At 41.9% G+C, this 14,932-nt stretch overlaps 1 protein-coding gene across 3 annotated transcripts in view; it reads left to right on the forward strand.

Moving 5' to 3' along the window:
- LOC111155527 (phosphatidylinositol-5-phosphate 4-kinase type 2 alpha) overlaps positions 1–14,932 on the forward strand; it is a 172,566-nt gene that overhangs the window by 91,829 nt on the left and 65,805 nt on the right. The gene's annotated exons all lie outside the window — the stretch shown is intronic.

Raw genomic sequence — 14,932 nt, forward strand, 5'->3', positions numbered from 1 at the left:
TCTCCAAATGGTCCTTGCCTCTCTGATCACACCTTGCCTGTGTGTCAACCATGGTACCCTTCTGGAGATGGCCTGAAGGCATGGTTCCAGCCAGCTGGGGGTACTAGCTCAGGTTAGCATCCCTTTCAAGTCTTTATTTCCATTTCAGTGAAGGGGCCAAGATCATACAATGCCCTCGATTATAATATTGATGCTGTGGGCTTTCTCTTCCTACCTTTGTCCCTGTCCTCCAGCACCCATATAAGCAAAACACTTCATGAGGTCATCTGTTTCTTCTAGGAATTAAGAGAATCTCTGTGGAAAGTTGTTTTACGATTCACTTTTATTTGTGGGCCTGCCTCCCGTGCGGGCCCTGGAGCCCAGTGGTGGCTGAAACCCTAGAATGAGTGAGGTCATCTGCGCTGATGACTATGGGGAGTGGTGGGCCCTGTGCCCAGCTAGCGGGTGCATCCCCACTGGTACTCAGCACCAGATGATGCCAGGCAAGATGCCAGGTCTTCCTGTTTTCCAGAGAAGCCAGAAATCCAAATCTGGATGTCAATTTTCTCAAGTCTGAAAAAATTGGGTAATTAATTCAAGCATTTCCTGAATCACTGTCTGGGCCAAACAACACATCGTTTACAATCTCTTGTCTTCTCGAACTCATTTTTTAGAGCATAACACAAGATCAAGAGAGCTGGAGCAATTTGCTCAAAGTTAGGCAGAGATGCAGTGGCATGAGGGCCCTGTCCCAGGTCTCCTGACTCCAAGACCACATTCACGTGGCAAGATCTTGTTTTCATTGGCAACATTTTCCTTGAAATTTTTTAAAGCCAGTATTACTTCTGTAAAAGCCTGTAAATTTTTGGCCTTAATTCAATAGTTTCATGTCAGAGTCTTTGGTTCATGAGAGGTACAATTTTAACATGACTTCATTCTTTTGGAGGAAGTTGGCATTGGGCCAGCCAGCGAGAAACACCCATCAGAAGTCTGATTTAGCTGTAGATACCAAGCTGACAGATGGTGTAGAGTGTGTGTCTATGTTATAAATTAAGATTCTAAGCAAGAGTTTAAATATTTCTGATGACATTTTAATTTTAGTCAAGTAGCCATTTATCAAAAGATTGACTTAATGATCCTTGTTCAACAGAAAAATCCCCGTAAGTATATTAATTTGGGCTTTTGAGTTTATAGATGTTGGAATGACAGACCTTTGTGCTTTGATTTGCGTCTCTACTCAGCATTGCTATCAGAACAGTTTTATTTGGCTCATCAAAATAAAGCATTTATTTTCTAGACATTTGAAGGTAGCTCACATTTCATAAGAAGGCTCTAATTAAAACACGCTTGCATTTTTAAATTTTTGCCTTATCTGCAAATACAAAGATACTAACTTTTAAAACATAGTTTTAATGAATAGTGATGGAGCAGCTTAGAAAATTGACCTCTTGCCTCAAGACAAATAAAAATACACTTCACAAACATTTTCAGCTGCCTGTTTTTTCTGCCTCTGTAATTGACTCTAATTTGCTCTGTCTGCCCCTCTGAAACCTCAGATCTTCGAAATTGCTTTTCAATTTGTAGTCTAAGTTATAATGAGAGCCACACCATTACCAGTGCAGGCTGCACGCTTGAGTCATACTGAGACTTCAGTTTTTAAAATTCTTCATTATTTCAAGCTATCTTCATTGTAAGGTTATAAAAACAGAGAGCTGATGCTCAAATGAATGGGTATTTTTCTAATAAGGAATAAGAATTACAAGCTAGGTATCCAAAAGATAGTAAAAAAAATCAGATTAAAAAAATCTTAGGTAATCTCCTCCCCTCCCCCCATACACAAAATTTACTAAGAAAATTAGTAAAAGAAAGGGAAAATGGTGCCTTTATATTTTTTATTCTGAGGACACTAGCTATCTCAATCACAAAATACGAGCTTCAGTATGTAAGTTGCTGGTGAGATCCCCATTTTACAAACTAATAAATGTAACAAGTTTTTAGGAGCCTACTCCCAGGCATTTGGAAGGGGTGGTAATAGGTATTGCATACAATTTGGACAATTCCGTCTAAACCAGGCCATCTGCCTAATTTGCTAAAGTTTATTGTTACAACCCTCAAAGTTAGGTCTCTCTGCTTCCCTGCTCCTTGTCAAGCTCCCGCTCCCCACCCTCCCCACAAGGGGTGAGGGCAGAGGGCTCTGGAGAGGAGCATGGGGAGAGACCTGTACTATCTTGATGACCTTTCCTAGGTCACACTGTGGAAAATATTTTCTTAGAAACGCACCCGAGGTCATTCTGTATACCTTTGGGGGGAACCAGTGAAAGTTCTGGTTCACATTTCAATGACCCTGCTGTTTGTGGAACCCAGACAGAAGGCATTAGAACTTCCAGCTGTGATTTGTTCCCATAGCTCTGGGAACACCATTACCTCATAGAAGTAGTAATTTTAGTTTTCTACCTGTTCACTTATGAAAGCCAATGAACCCTAGGTCAGAAATGTCCAAAGAAACTTATTTGGGGGGTAGGATCCTTCTATGCATATGAACCACAGAGTCACAAAGGAATTTTGTTTTTTTAGGATGAGTCCAGTAAGTGGAAGGTATCTGTCTTTGGACACTGATATGAGGGGATATATGGAGGGATTAGAAGACTTTTTTTTAAAAAAAGGTTCTATTTCTCTATTTGAGAGAGAGGATGAGACAGGGAGCACAAGTAGGGGAGAGGGAGACGCTCACTCCCCGTTGAGCAGGGAGCCCAGTGCAGTACTCAATCCCAGGACCCTGGGATCATGACCTGAGCCAAAGGCAGATGCTTAACCAACTGAGTGAGCCACCCAGGTGCCCCAGAAGACCTTTTTTTTTTTTTTTTTAATTTAATTTTTTTATTTTTTTTTATTAACATATAATGTATTATTAGCCCCAGGGGTCCAGGTCTGTGAATTGCCAGGTTTACACAAGAAGACAACATTTTTAACATTAATAGTGAAACTTGTGCCACTTTTGTAACTGTGAAGTCAAGATCCTTTTGTAGACCAGAAGCAAGTGTTAAATCTGTAAAGTCTAAGGACTCTGACTGGACATATTTATTATTTGATTTCCCTAAGAAATTAATTAAGGTTCAAAGAGTATCCAAAACTGTCAAGTTATGCATCAATCTCTTCTTCCCATTGGGTCCTTACTGCTCTCAAGTCCTCTGGCTTGATCTTGCTGGGGTGTATTACCCTGCGCTTTACCCACTTTGTTTTTATTAGCAAATTGCATTTTAAAATACGCACTCATATTTCAATGGTAGGGAGGTTGTGGGGTGGGGGCAGGGGGAGCAGGCCCAAAGGGAGAGGAATCTTAAGTAGGCTCCTCCTCGAGACTGGGGGCTGGATCTCACCACCGGAGATCATGACCTGAGCTGAAATCAAGAGTCTGCTGCTATCCAGCTGAGCTCCCAGGTGCCCCAGGATAAATGGCCTTTCAAGAACATTCTCACTCTCGCCATCTCCTGTCTTGCCCTGGTCTGAGATGGACGTGCTGCTCCGAAAACAGCTCCCACCCACCACCTTTATGCCCAGCAGCTTAGCCTGCAGATTCATATGCTGGATGCCTCAGCTCTTTCATCTCAATATGGCATAATTTGTAGTCAGTTGTCTCTCATAATCTGAATAAATATCTCAGTGTCTCCATGGAAGAGGGTTTTTTTTTCTTTCTTTTTTTTTTTTTTTTTTGGTTTTCTTTTGGCAGGGGTGGGGAAGGTCTTTTTTTTGTTTATTCTTGACTGAATGAAAACAAATTACTAATTATGTATTAGTCTGGGAACATAGTATTTAGGCTGAATATATCTGAATTAATTGCCATTAATAAGCCTCGCAAATTATGAGCCTCGTCTTTGCTTGATTTACAAATCATATAAAGTAGTGAAGTTTATTTTTTAAATGTCGCAGTGTAAAGTGGTTTGGTGGGAACACTTCTGTATGTCTTAATTTCAGAAGCATTACCAGTTGGGTCTTATTTATTCCTTGTCCAGTAGCCATTTATTATGCCTACTTTTTTGCAGCTTAATTACAAACTCTGTTTTGTTGCCAGTATGAATTCAGTGTTAGATCTGCAGGAGCGATAACCGCTGTGATCGGCAGATCTGACCCCCAAAAACCAAACCTAATGTTTTGCAGCATAGGAGGTGTCTTGAATGAGATGGTGCTTTTGAATGTTTTTCTGAGGAGAGGAATCAAGATACCTTTTCTGAATTCGTCCATATTTTAAAAGGGAAAGTCCACATAAGTTTTGCTAAACTATACGTTAATCATATTTCTCACAAAGGAAAACTTAGACAATTTGCTTTAATAAATTATTGCTTTGTGAAACAATTTTGAATCCTTCAAGGATACTGTTTATAATTCATTGTGATTTAACGGCACGTTGAAGAATATTTATTATCCCTTTTTTGAAATGACAAGGAATGTCAGAAGAGGGATAACTTTTCACTGCTAATAGGTCTTTCCAAATTTAGATTGCACTTCTTGAAATCATAGCTGTTGTAATTGTAGCAGATCATGGTACAAATTTAATTAAACATGTGTTTAATAATTTATTCTAAACATCTATTTAATTATTCCCCCTTTTAAAGAAGATAAGGAATGTTTTAGTAATTTTTGGCACAATGGAAGACTTAAAATTTCAGGTGGACTTTTTTATTTTTCTTTCTTTTTTTTTTTTTTTTTAAAGTAAGTTCTATATCCCGTGTGGGGCTTGAACTCATGACCGTCCAGTGTATATCTTATGAAATTGCTGTGAATCTTACCTTATAGGCTGTCAGCTGCTCCAAGGGATCTTTGGGTCAGCCAATCCCACTGTCTGAATTTTATATTTGAGGTAATTCAAGTGAGTGAGTTGCCTGAGCCAGACAGGCTGGGTTAGTTTACCTAATCTCACTAAGCCTCAATTTCCTTACCGGAAAATGGGGATAATAGTCCTATCTACTCCATTCTGTTGTCAGGATCAGATAAGATACTGTACCCGAAATGCTTAATGCATTCTTGGCGGGTGTCCACGAAGTATTAGAAGCAAGGTTAATACCAGGTATCAAAGTGAGTTAAGAAAGCTGAGTGGAGACCTCTGAAGCCCTCCCCATCCTCCTCCTTCACCACCCCGTGCCCATCAGTATCCTCCCCTCTACACACATTCTCTCTGCTCTCCCCCACTCTTGGCTTACATATGGCCACTTTGTACTAAACCTTGCTGCTAACCCTCCTCGCACCCCTTTGCTCTGGTTTCTGTTGAGACTGACAACAAAGCTTCTTTATTCGGTGTCTTATGTTGGGCCCCAACATTGTCCATATTGATGCCCAGGGGCTAAGCAGAAAAGCGGAGCTGGTCCTCACCTGTCTGTTTTGGGGGTGACTGGCATGGCCTAAATGGAAGTGAGGCTCTTCCCCGGGTCCTGGGAAAGATGCATCCTACAGCCTGTCCGCAGGAGGATATTTACTTTACTTTTATGCCCTTGAGCCTTATTGGGCCGTAAATATACAAAATGAAAAAAATACTCGCCAAAATGGTTTGACAGCTTTGAAGTACTCGTAAGTATAAAGTGGTGTTGCTCTTCTGTTGTGAGAGTTAATTAAGGATTTGTAACCCGAAGTACCTTGAATGTGGCCTTAATAATACAGCTGGTGCTTTCATTGTATTGTTAACCTAATAAAATTTGAATAAACTCCAAAACCATTTTTATCTCCATAAATTTAAAACTACTTGGATTTTATAATGTATGCTTACTCTCATGGGAGGTGTGTGTCATTCCTTCCTTCCAAGTGGTAATTGTGGACACAATTGTTCTATTTCCTCTCATGGATATTATGTAGCATATATCAATATAACTATGTATGTGTGTTCCCTATGGAAGTATCTATAAAGAAAGACAATGTTAAATACTAATAATAGCAGATGTAAACTCGTGATGATAAAACTGTGAGTTTTGCCACCAATTTTGGGGTGGGCCGTATGGAATGGTTGGGCGAGATAGAATGCCAAACTAATAAAGTTTTCTCACCCTAAAGTCTTTGAAACCCAAGAATTTTGTCCTGAAACAGTGTTCACAACCCAAAGCCATGTGTGGAATATGGAAATTAACAAATAGGATTAATTTAACCTTATTCAAGATGGTAGCTCATTGTCATTACCTCCATGAGCTCGAGAATGTGAACTAGAAACAAGGATATATTTTGATTTGTGTAATATCAGACTAAAGAAGAGATTGTCCAGAAAGTTAAATAGCCTTTCAGTTATTGGGTAGCCTTACAATTAATACATTTGGGTGAAACTGATGAATATTGTGTACAGATGAGCTTATAGAAGAAGATAATATAGGGGCTCATGGGCACATTATTAAAAAATAGTATTTACTAATTAAAAGCTTTTAAATGGTAGATCCTCTGGTCTGTGAAGTATTTATTCACAGATCATGAGATCCAGCTACTCATAACCTGACCCAGTGGATTGGTGGGAGAATTTCTGGGGAAAACAGAAACTCAAAGGAAATGTGAAGCCATCATGAATGAAAGAAAGATAAAATAGTAGCCATCTGATATAACTTAGAATGGAGTTGCTTCTCCATTATAAAGGGGTACATATACTGGGATGCATTGTAATCAGCAAAATGAGAGACTAGGCTAGCATCTTTGAGATTCTCTTTTAATTTCATCATCTCACGAGTCTGTGTAAAGCAAGGTGTGAGTGTAATCCTATCCATTTCTTTTTTTCTTCTCTAATTATGAGGGTGAAACATTCCCCCACATCCTGGGGTGTTCTGAGTTGTGAAGCTGGGATTTGTAGCAATAACTAAAAATATGCATTTTCCAGACATTTAAATGAAACACTAGTCACATCTCTCTGTCCGCCAAGAGCCACATCGGGCTTCAGTCCCTCCCGGAAGCCGTCAGCACCTGCCACAGCAGCTCCCTGCTCACGTTCCCGTGTCACTTACTGGCTAGACTCAGCATTTCTTCTCTCTGCTTTGTCCCTCACCCTGGGTGTATGTGTGGCCACCGTCAATGACAGTGGAGTATTTTGTGCTGACTTTCCGTTTCCAAGTGATTACCCTGGAACTCCATTGCTCTTTATGTCACACTCGACTAACAAAAACCTTGGACATGAAGGGGACCCCAGCCATCCACTGCCTCTGCACCGAGCTCTGCCCAGAATGTCACTCCACGGGTTCATTTGGTTCGTGGACTACAGATGGATGCCCCTCGGCCCCACAGGCCAGCCGTATTTCCCTCTTCAAACTCCTTCTCCCACATTCTGTGGCCACTCTTTCAAGTTCTCTGTGTTCTCTTCAAGCCTCTGAGCACCCCCCGCCCCCAGGCTGCCTGTCACTCCCCACGGATGGCCACAGGCCCTCCTTCCCAGGGAGAACAGTTGCCAGGGGACAGGAGCTGCCGACTTCCCTCAGGGAGATTCGGCTGCTTCCACACAGCCCCATCCCTTTCCCTCTTCTGCTACAGGAGCTGCCTCCCCACAGCCCGAACCTTGACGCCTGCCTGGGTTCCCACCTGCTCCCACCTCAGAAGGGCCATGGAAGCAATGTCCCTCCTCTCAGGCGTCTCCTCCATCCCTCTCCCCTCTGCCTCTTTCTCTCTCTCCTTCTCTCCTAGACTCAGAAACCAGCCAGTTTCAGCATCTGCGTTCTCTCCCCTCGTCTGCGCCCCTCAGCCTCTCCACTCTGGTTCCCACTGCTACCCTCCAGTGGAACCCCTCCACGCTGAGCTCGCCAAAGACCCCGTGGTGCTCGGTCCAGCTTGACTTCCCACTTCTTCGAAGCAGTCAACACTGTTCTTGTCCTGTTTTCTTCTTGACTCCCCGCTCCCTCACATCCTTGAGGTGACACCATGCTTCCCCTTCTCCTTTGCGGGCTCATCCTCTCCTCCATGCCATTAACCATTGATGTTCCTCAGGACTACTTTTAGGCCCTCCCGTCCTCTCTGTCAACTCTCCGGCTTATTTCATTTACTCCCAAGGAAGAACTACTGTCTTACATGTGGGTAACTCATATTTTTATGTCCCGCCCCTGCCTCCCCTGGGAACTTCAGATGCACACGTCTACCTGCCTACTGACATGAACACTTAAGATGTTGAAACAGCACATCAAATTTAATAAGTTCAAAACTGAACTCTTCCCTTAAAGTGCTCTGACTCTTACATGGAATCATGGTCTATCCTGTCACTCAGGTCCCTGTTTTTACCACCTCGCTGGGATCTGTTTTCTTTGTCTCTGCTGTTGCTGCGCTGGGCCAGGCTTCTTGCCTCTCCTGGAGCTCCACAGTAGCTTTGTATAGTCCTTGGAGGCATGCTGTTCAGCCCCATCCTGTCACGTGCCCTCTTGATTTTTTGCATTCTTAACATGTTAACCTTTTATTTCTTTGGTTAACTGTGCCCCCCTCCTGCCACAGGGCCTTTGCACCTGTGACCCTACTTCCTGGAATCCTCTCCACCTGCCTTCTGCTCAAGTCTGGCTCCCCCTTCTGTCATTCCTGCCCTCGTCTAAGATCTGTCATGCTTGCTCCTATCCTGATGTCCTTTCTCCTGACACTTGTCACTGTTGGAATATTACATTTGTGCACTTCTTGAGTTAACTCTGTGTGCCCCTCTGGACTATAAGCGCTGTGAGGGTGAACACTGGCGTTTGTACAGTGCCCGACCCAGATTGGACACGCCCATGTTGCGCTCATGAAAGGATGGGCGGTGAGTGAGTATCAGTGAATTCTCAGATGATACATTCCATTTTGGCTGAAAGGTTTTCACATTTTTTTCTCCACAAAACTTTTTCCAGAGCAAGAACTCTGTAAAGCAGAAAGGATTGAAAAAAGTTTCTTTTTTCTTGCTTTCTTTCTAAAGAAGATACTGTTGCCCGTCCAGATCCCAACAGCATGTGGCATGAGGTGTAGGAATTCAGGGGTTTGGTTTCTCCTCCTTCAGACTGGGTTTTGCTTTCTTGGTAGTCACTTAGAGCCTACATTGTGATGAGAATAATTTATTATGTTCTCTCCCACTTTTTTCTGTCTAATTTGGGGAAAGTGATATGAAGTGATGGCTCCTCCACTTCCCCTTGCCACCCTGCAAATGTCCTCTGTTTTTATTTATACTCTTGTTTCCAAAAGATGCAGAAAAACTGATGGGTCACCCAGCTTTGTTCTAATTGTGCTTGTGGCAAAGTTTGGTTTTCAGTTCTGATTCTCTTGTTTTCAAACTTTCCAGTGCTGGTGTGAAGATATATATTTTTCAATTTTTCACAGAGAGACTGAGAATGATTTAGTATTTAAGATACTTGGGTAAAATGAATAGGAGAGAATATATAATTTTTATTTAATTTAATTTATTTATTTGACAGAGAGAGTTCACAAGTAGGCAGAGAGGCAGGCAGGGGGAGGGGAGGAGAGCAGGCTCCAGGCTGAGCAGAGAGCCCGATGCGATGCGGGGGCTCAATCCAAGGACCCTGAGGTCATGACCTGAGCCAAAGGCAGAGGCTTAACCCACTGAGCCACCCAGGCACCCAGAGAATATATAATTTTAAATTAGCCTCCTATTTTTGGTAAGTGGCAGTTTCATACATTTTTTAATGGATCATAACATGAAGGGATTTTAATAACATAGAGGAAACTAAAAGTGAGGCCTGATGAAGTTACTGAAATAATTTGAAAGGAACAGACTTGTAATTTGGCCTCGCACAAACAGTTGGTACAGAGTTCCGCAAGGAGACTGCTTGTAGAGATCATTAGTTTATACAGGTTAAGGATTAACTGCTGGTTGTAACTAAGCTTGTTTGGGATGAATCTAAAGCGCTTGGAGGTTATGATCATTGCAGTCAATTTTAAGGGATTATTCCAATGATTTTATTCTATCATTAGATGATAGCATTTGCTGTTTTAAACATCTGCTGTTTATCTCCGTGCTTTCCAAAGTCCGCCAAGGTGCCGGAGGGCATTGCAGCAAATTTACCCCACAATGCCAGAGGATATTTTCGAATTTCAAGAGAAATGTGGCGATACTCAGCATCTGTAAGATAGCATGCAAAGGACTGGCTTGAGGGAGTTCATAATTCAGCTCAGATTGTTCTGCTTTCCTCTCAAGGACATGGTATCTTTGGGAAGCTGGGTGCTGAGCAGTTGTATTTAAAAAGAAAAAAAAGTTATCCCAGGAAAATCCAAGTGGATCAGGAGAGGCGGGTGGTGGTTTCTAATCAGATCATAAGGCTTGATCTGCAGCGGCCAACTCTGTGTGTGTGTGTGTGTGTGTGTGTGTGTGTGTTTTATAAATAGCCTGATGGTTTGCATATGTGTTTTCCATTTTGTCATTTTAAAAAAATTGTTGAAGCACTCAGTTTTGTTTTTGTTTTTGTTTTAAGATTTATTTATTTGACAGACAGAGATCCCAAGTAGGCAGAGAGGCAGGCAGAGAGAGAGACAGGGAGGCAGGCTCCCTGCTGAGCAGAGAGCCCAATGTGGGGCTCGATCCCAGGACCCTGAGATCATGACCTGAGCTGAAGGCAGAGGCTTTAACCCACTGAGCCACACAGGCGCCCCAAAGCACTCAGTTTTAACATGATTCAGAAAGCAAAGGCATAAGAAGGAATTCTCCCCCACCTTGGATGATGGCAGCTCTGTCCCCTTAATTGCTCAGGCCAAGACCTTGGACTTGGTCTTGTCTTCTTTCTTACACCCCCACATCCAGAGCTTCAGGAAATCATGTTGGCTCCACTTTCAAAAAATACTCCTTTTCCTACCTACACTGCTGTCACTGCTCCCTGCTTCTATAGTTGTGACCACTCTCACCCCTCCAGTAATCTTTTTAAACCCTAAGTTAAGTGATATCATCACTCTACCACCCAGAACCTTGCAACAGCTCCCATTATCACTTGGAATAAAAACCAGTCTTTCCAGTGATCTCAACTCTTAAGCTCTTTCTCTTCTCAGGTAATCTCCAGCCACAGAGGTCTCCTTGTCTCAGGTGTACCAGGCACACCCTGCCCCAGGGCCTTTGCACTGGAATGTGAAATGTCTCTTCACTTCCAAACCTTGGCTTACTCCAGCCCTCCTGATTTAAAATACTTCAATGACCCTCACCCATGCAGTGATGGGCATTTCCTACCTTTTTATCCTGCTTTTTTTCTTTTTTTCCATGGTCTTCTAACACAGTAGATAATTTATGTCTAACATAGTAATTTACTGAGTGTTCCTTTTATTTATTGACTCTCCCCACTCAAATGTAAGTTTCAGGAGGGCAGACATCTTAATCTGTTTTCAATCACATATCCCAAGCATCTGGAAGACCACTTGTCAGTCATAGGTGTACAGCATATATATTGAATGAATGATGTTCAATATATTGTTTAAAAATCTTTATCTTTCTTAATATTTTGGCTGTTTGAACTATCCAGAAGGCATATTCAAATCCTCCTCTAGGGTAGTGGGTTGCCGATTTTCCCTGAGGTCCTAACAGTTTTTGCTGTATACTTCCAGACTAATTAGGTACTTAAAATATGACTCCTATCTTCCTGGCTAATTGAATCTTTTATCATTATGTATAGGCCTTCTTTATCCTTATAATGCTTTTGTCTTAAAGTTATTAATTCATCTGATGTTAGTAACGGTCAGCTAGCTTCCCAATAATTTTTGGTACTATTTAATGTGTTTTTCTGTTCTTTTTCCACCTTTTTGAGTTATATTTTAGGTGTTTCCCTTGCATATAGCTCAAAGTTTCTAATTCATTTTGACAGTCTATTTTTAACTACTAGTGTGTGTGTGCTTATTGGGATTATGTGGGAATCCAGATGAGTTTCTACCATTTGCTTTCTATTTGTCCCATTTTTACAGTGTTTATATTTTCTTCTTGGCTCTCCTTTTTAAAATAATGAGTTTTGTTTTCTTATTCTCTTCTTCCCCTTCTAGTTTGGAAGTTAGATAACTCTGTTTCTGTTCTTTTAATGTTTGCCTTTTAAATGTTATCATGATAGTTAAAGTTATATATTACGCTCCTCCTGAATAATACAGGGCCTGTCACTGCTTTCCTACGTACATACTGCTGTTTATTCCTGTACATTTTCATCCCAGGAATTAAAAGCATTATTACTTTATATAGGTGATATTTACTTGTGTTTATCCTATTTACCAATTTACTTGCCTACTAATTCTTTTCACGTCTCAGGCCTTCCACGCAGAACGTTTGCTCTCTTTCTGAATCATATCCTTATGGTCTAAATAATATGGTTCTAAAATTGATCCATTTCCTTAGTGCGCTCTTTTGTCGCTAAGTCCTTGGTTTTTGTTTCTATGAAAAGAGCCTTTATTTTGCTCTCATTCTGGGGACGGTAGTTTCAGCGGCTCTACCCCACGTGTGTTTTTTTCTAGCACCTCGAAGCAGTGAATTTTCACGCTGCCTTCCTGGACGGAGATAGCCTCAGGCCCCACGGGTGAAGGGCCGCGTCCCACAGTCGGCCCTCCCTTCAGACTCCAGCTCCGAGCCCAGGCTGCCCCTGTGCCACTCACCACCCCGGCTCCCAGCCCAAGGTTCCACGGCCTCCTCCTTGGGTGTGGTGAATTTGCTAGAGTGGCTCAAGGAACTCAGAGAACACCTTTATGCACATTCACCACTTTAGTCTACAGGATCTTGTAAGAGATCCAGATGAACAGATCCAGGTGAAGAGGTACACAGGCCGAGGCCCAAAGGCTCCCGAGCATGGGGACTTCTGTCTCCGTGGAACTGGGGTGTGCCATCCCCCTGGCACATGGATGTGTTCAGCAGCCTAGAAGCTCACCACGTCTTGTTCAGGAGTCTTTATGGAACTTCCTCCCTAGCAACCTCCTTCCACTTCCCTGAGGTCAGTGAGCAGGGCTGAACGTGCCAAAGCCGTATTTACTTGTCCTTCTGGCGACAGCCTCACCCTGAGTCACCTCATTAGCATAAATTCAGGGGTGCTCAGGGTGCCTTATGAATGGTAGAAGACATTCCTGTCACTCTGGAAATTCCAAAGGTTTTAGATTTATGCCAGGAGCCCAGATAATGGACCAAAAATATACCACAGTATACAGTCCTATATAGTCATTTTTCACTGCGAAGATCTGCCACTGTCCTTGGGCTGCCAGCTTGGCTCTTAACAAGTCGGCTGTCCCTCTCGTCATTGCTTCTTTGCATTCTGTCTCTTTCCTCTGGCCACTTTTCTTCTCTTTGATTTTGATATCTTCAGTTTAACTACAGTGTATCTAGGTGTGGATTTCTTCATAGACTATTTTGTGTGTCATTTCTTATTATGTATCCATAGATTTATAATTTCTAGCAATGGTGGGACATTCTCAGCCATTATATTTCAAATATTGGCTTTTCCCCATACTCAATTCCCTTCCTCTAAGAGTTCATGTAATCTCACTCCACATGAGCATTCTTCTTCTCCTTTAATTTTCTTCCTTCATCATTCTTTTATTTTTTTATTTTTTATTTTTTCCCTTCTCTCCTTTTTTTTTAAATGTAATTTAATTTTTTCAGTGTTCCAAGATTCATTGCTCCATGTAGTACGTGCCCGCCTTAATACCCACCACCAGGCTCACCCGACCCTCCACCCCTCCCTTCCAAAACCCTGTTTGTTTCTCAGAGTCCACAGTCTCTAATGGTTCATCCTACCCCCCAACCCTGATTTTCCCCAATTCACTTTTCCTTTCCTTCTCCTAATGTCCTCCATTCATCATTCTTTTAAATGTTACATTTTCATTCTTTGTGGATTCTGGGTAACTTCCTCAGAGCTCCCCTCTGGTATACCAGTTATCCAGTCTGCTTCTGAAGCCTTAAATTAGGAGCTTTTTGTTCTCTTTTCTGTTCACCAATCATAGTTTCCATTTTGTAAAAGTTTTATTGGATTCTCTTTCAACCTAACTGGTCATTTGGAAAGTCTCATAGTTTACTCATTTTTGCCGGTCTGTCTTTTACTTCTTCATTCATTTTACGTACAGTTTTTGTTTTCTTTTCTGTATCTGATCATTCTAATAGCTTTAAGTCATGCAAATAATTTTTGTTTCTGCTGAATATCTTTTATCTGTTATCTTTGTGTGCTCACCGTTGGTTGAACTGAATCTGTGCGACTCCTGGAGGCCTGTGCTGGGGATGCTTTTCCCCAGACACCATTTGCGTTTACTTCTACCACCTGTTGGGACTCCTTTTACTTCCTTCAGGGGTCCTCATTTAAGGTTTGAAGTGTTTGGTTGAGCTCCCCAGCTTTCCTTTGACCCAACTAAATGTCAAAGTTGGTATTTATCTTCAGAGAAATGGCTCTCTCTGTTCCTGCTTGCTTGATAGTCATTGAATTCCCTGTGGATTAACTTCTTTTTAGGAGAAGGAAGACATCGTGAAGATTGCCTCGACTATGAACCCAGCAATGTGTTAACTGCTCTGCTTTATCAAAGAACTCATTTTTTTTCCTTTGATTTGTTTTGTTTTGTTTTTGTAACTGAGAACCCTTCTGCGAATCCTCAATTTACTGGAAGTATAAATCTTTAAAGTGGTTTTTATTAGTAGCAACAAGGAAGGTATAGCTTGGGAGCCAAGAGAGAAAAAATAACCAAGAGAAAGTTCAACCTTTTCAAAGTCGTATATCAAAAGCTGTTCCTGCCATTCACTGGAACTCAGACAGAACTTGGTGCAACCCTTTGTTTTCTTTTCTTTTTTTTTTTTTAATGATTTTATTTATTTAATAATTTATTTTAGAAAGAGAGAGTGCAAGCTGGGAAGGAGAGAGGGAGAGAGAGAGTTCTAAGCAGGCTCCATGCCCAGTGCAGAGCCCAACGTGGGGCTCTGTTTCAAGACACTGAGATCATGACTTGAGCTGAAACCAAGGGTGAGACACTCCTCCGACTGAGCCACCCAGGCGTCCAGCTCCAACCCTTTGTTTTCTGTAACCACATCTTTACTTCTGGTCTTGACCCCTTTCAAACC

Source organism: Enhydra lutris, unplaced genomic scaffold (assembly GCF_002288905.1).
Source record: "Enhydra lutris kenyoni isolate GAN:26980312 unplaced genomic scaffold, ASM228890v2 scaffoldscaffold42, whole genome shotgun sequence".
NCBI lineage: Eukaryota > Metazoa > Chordata > Mammalia > Carnivora > Mustelidae > Enhydra > Enhydra lutris.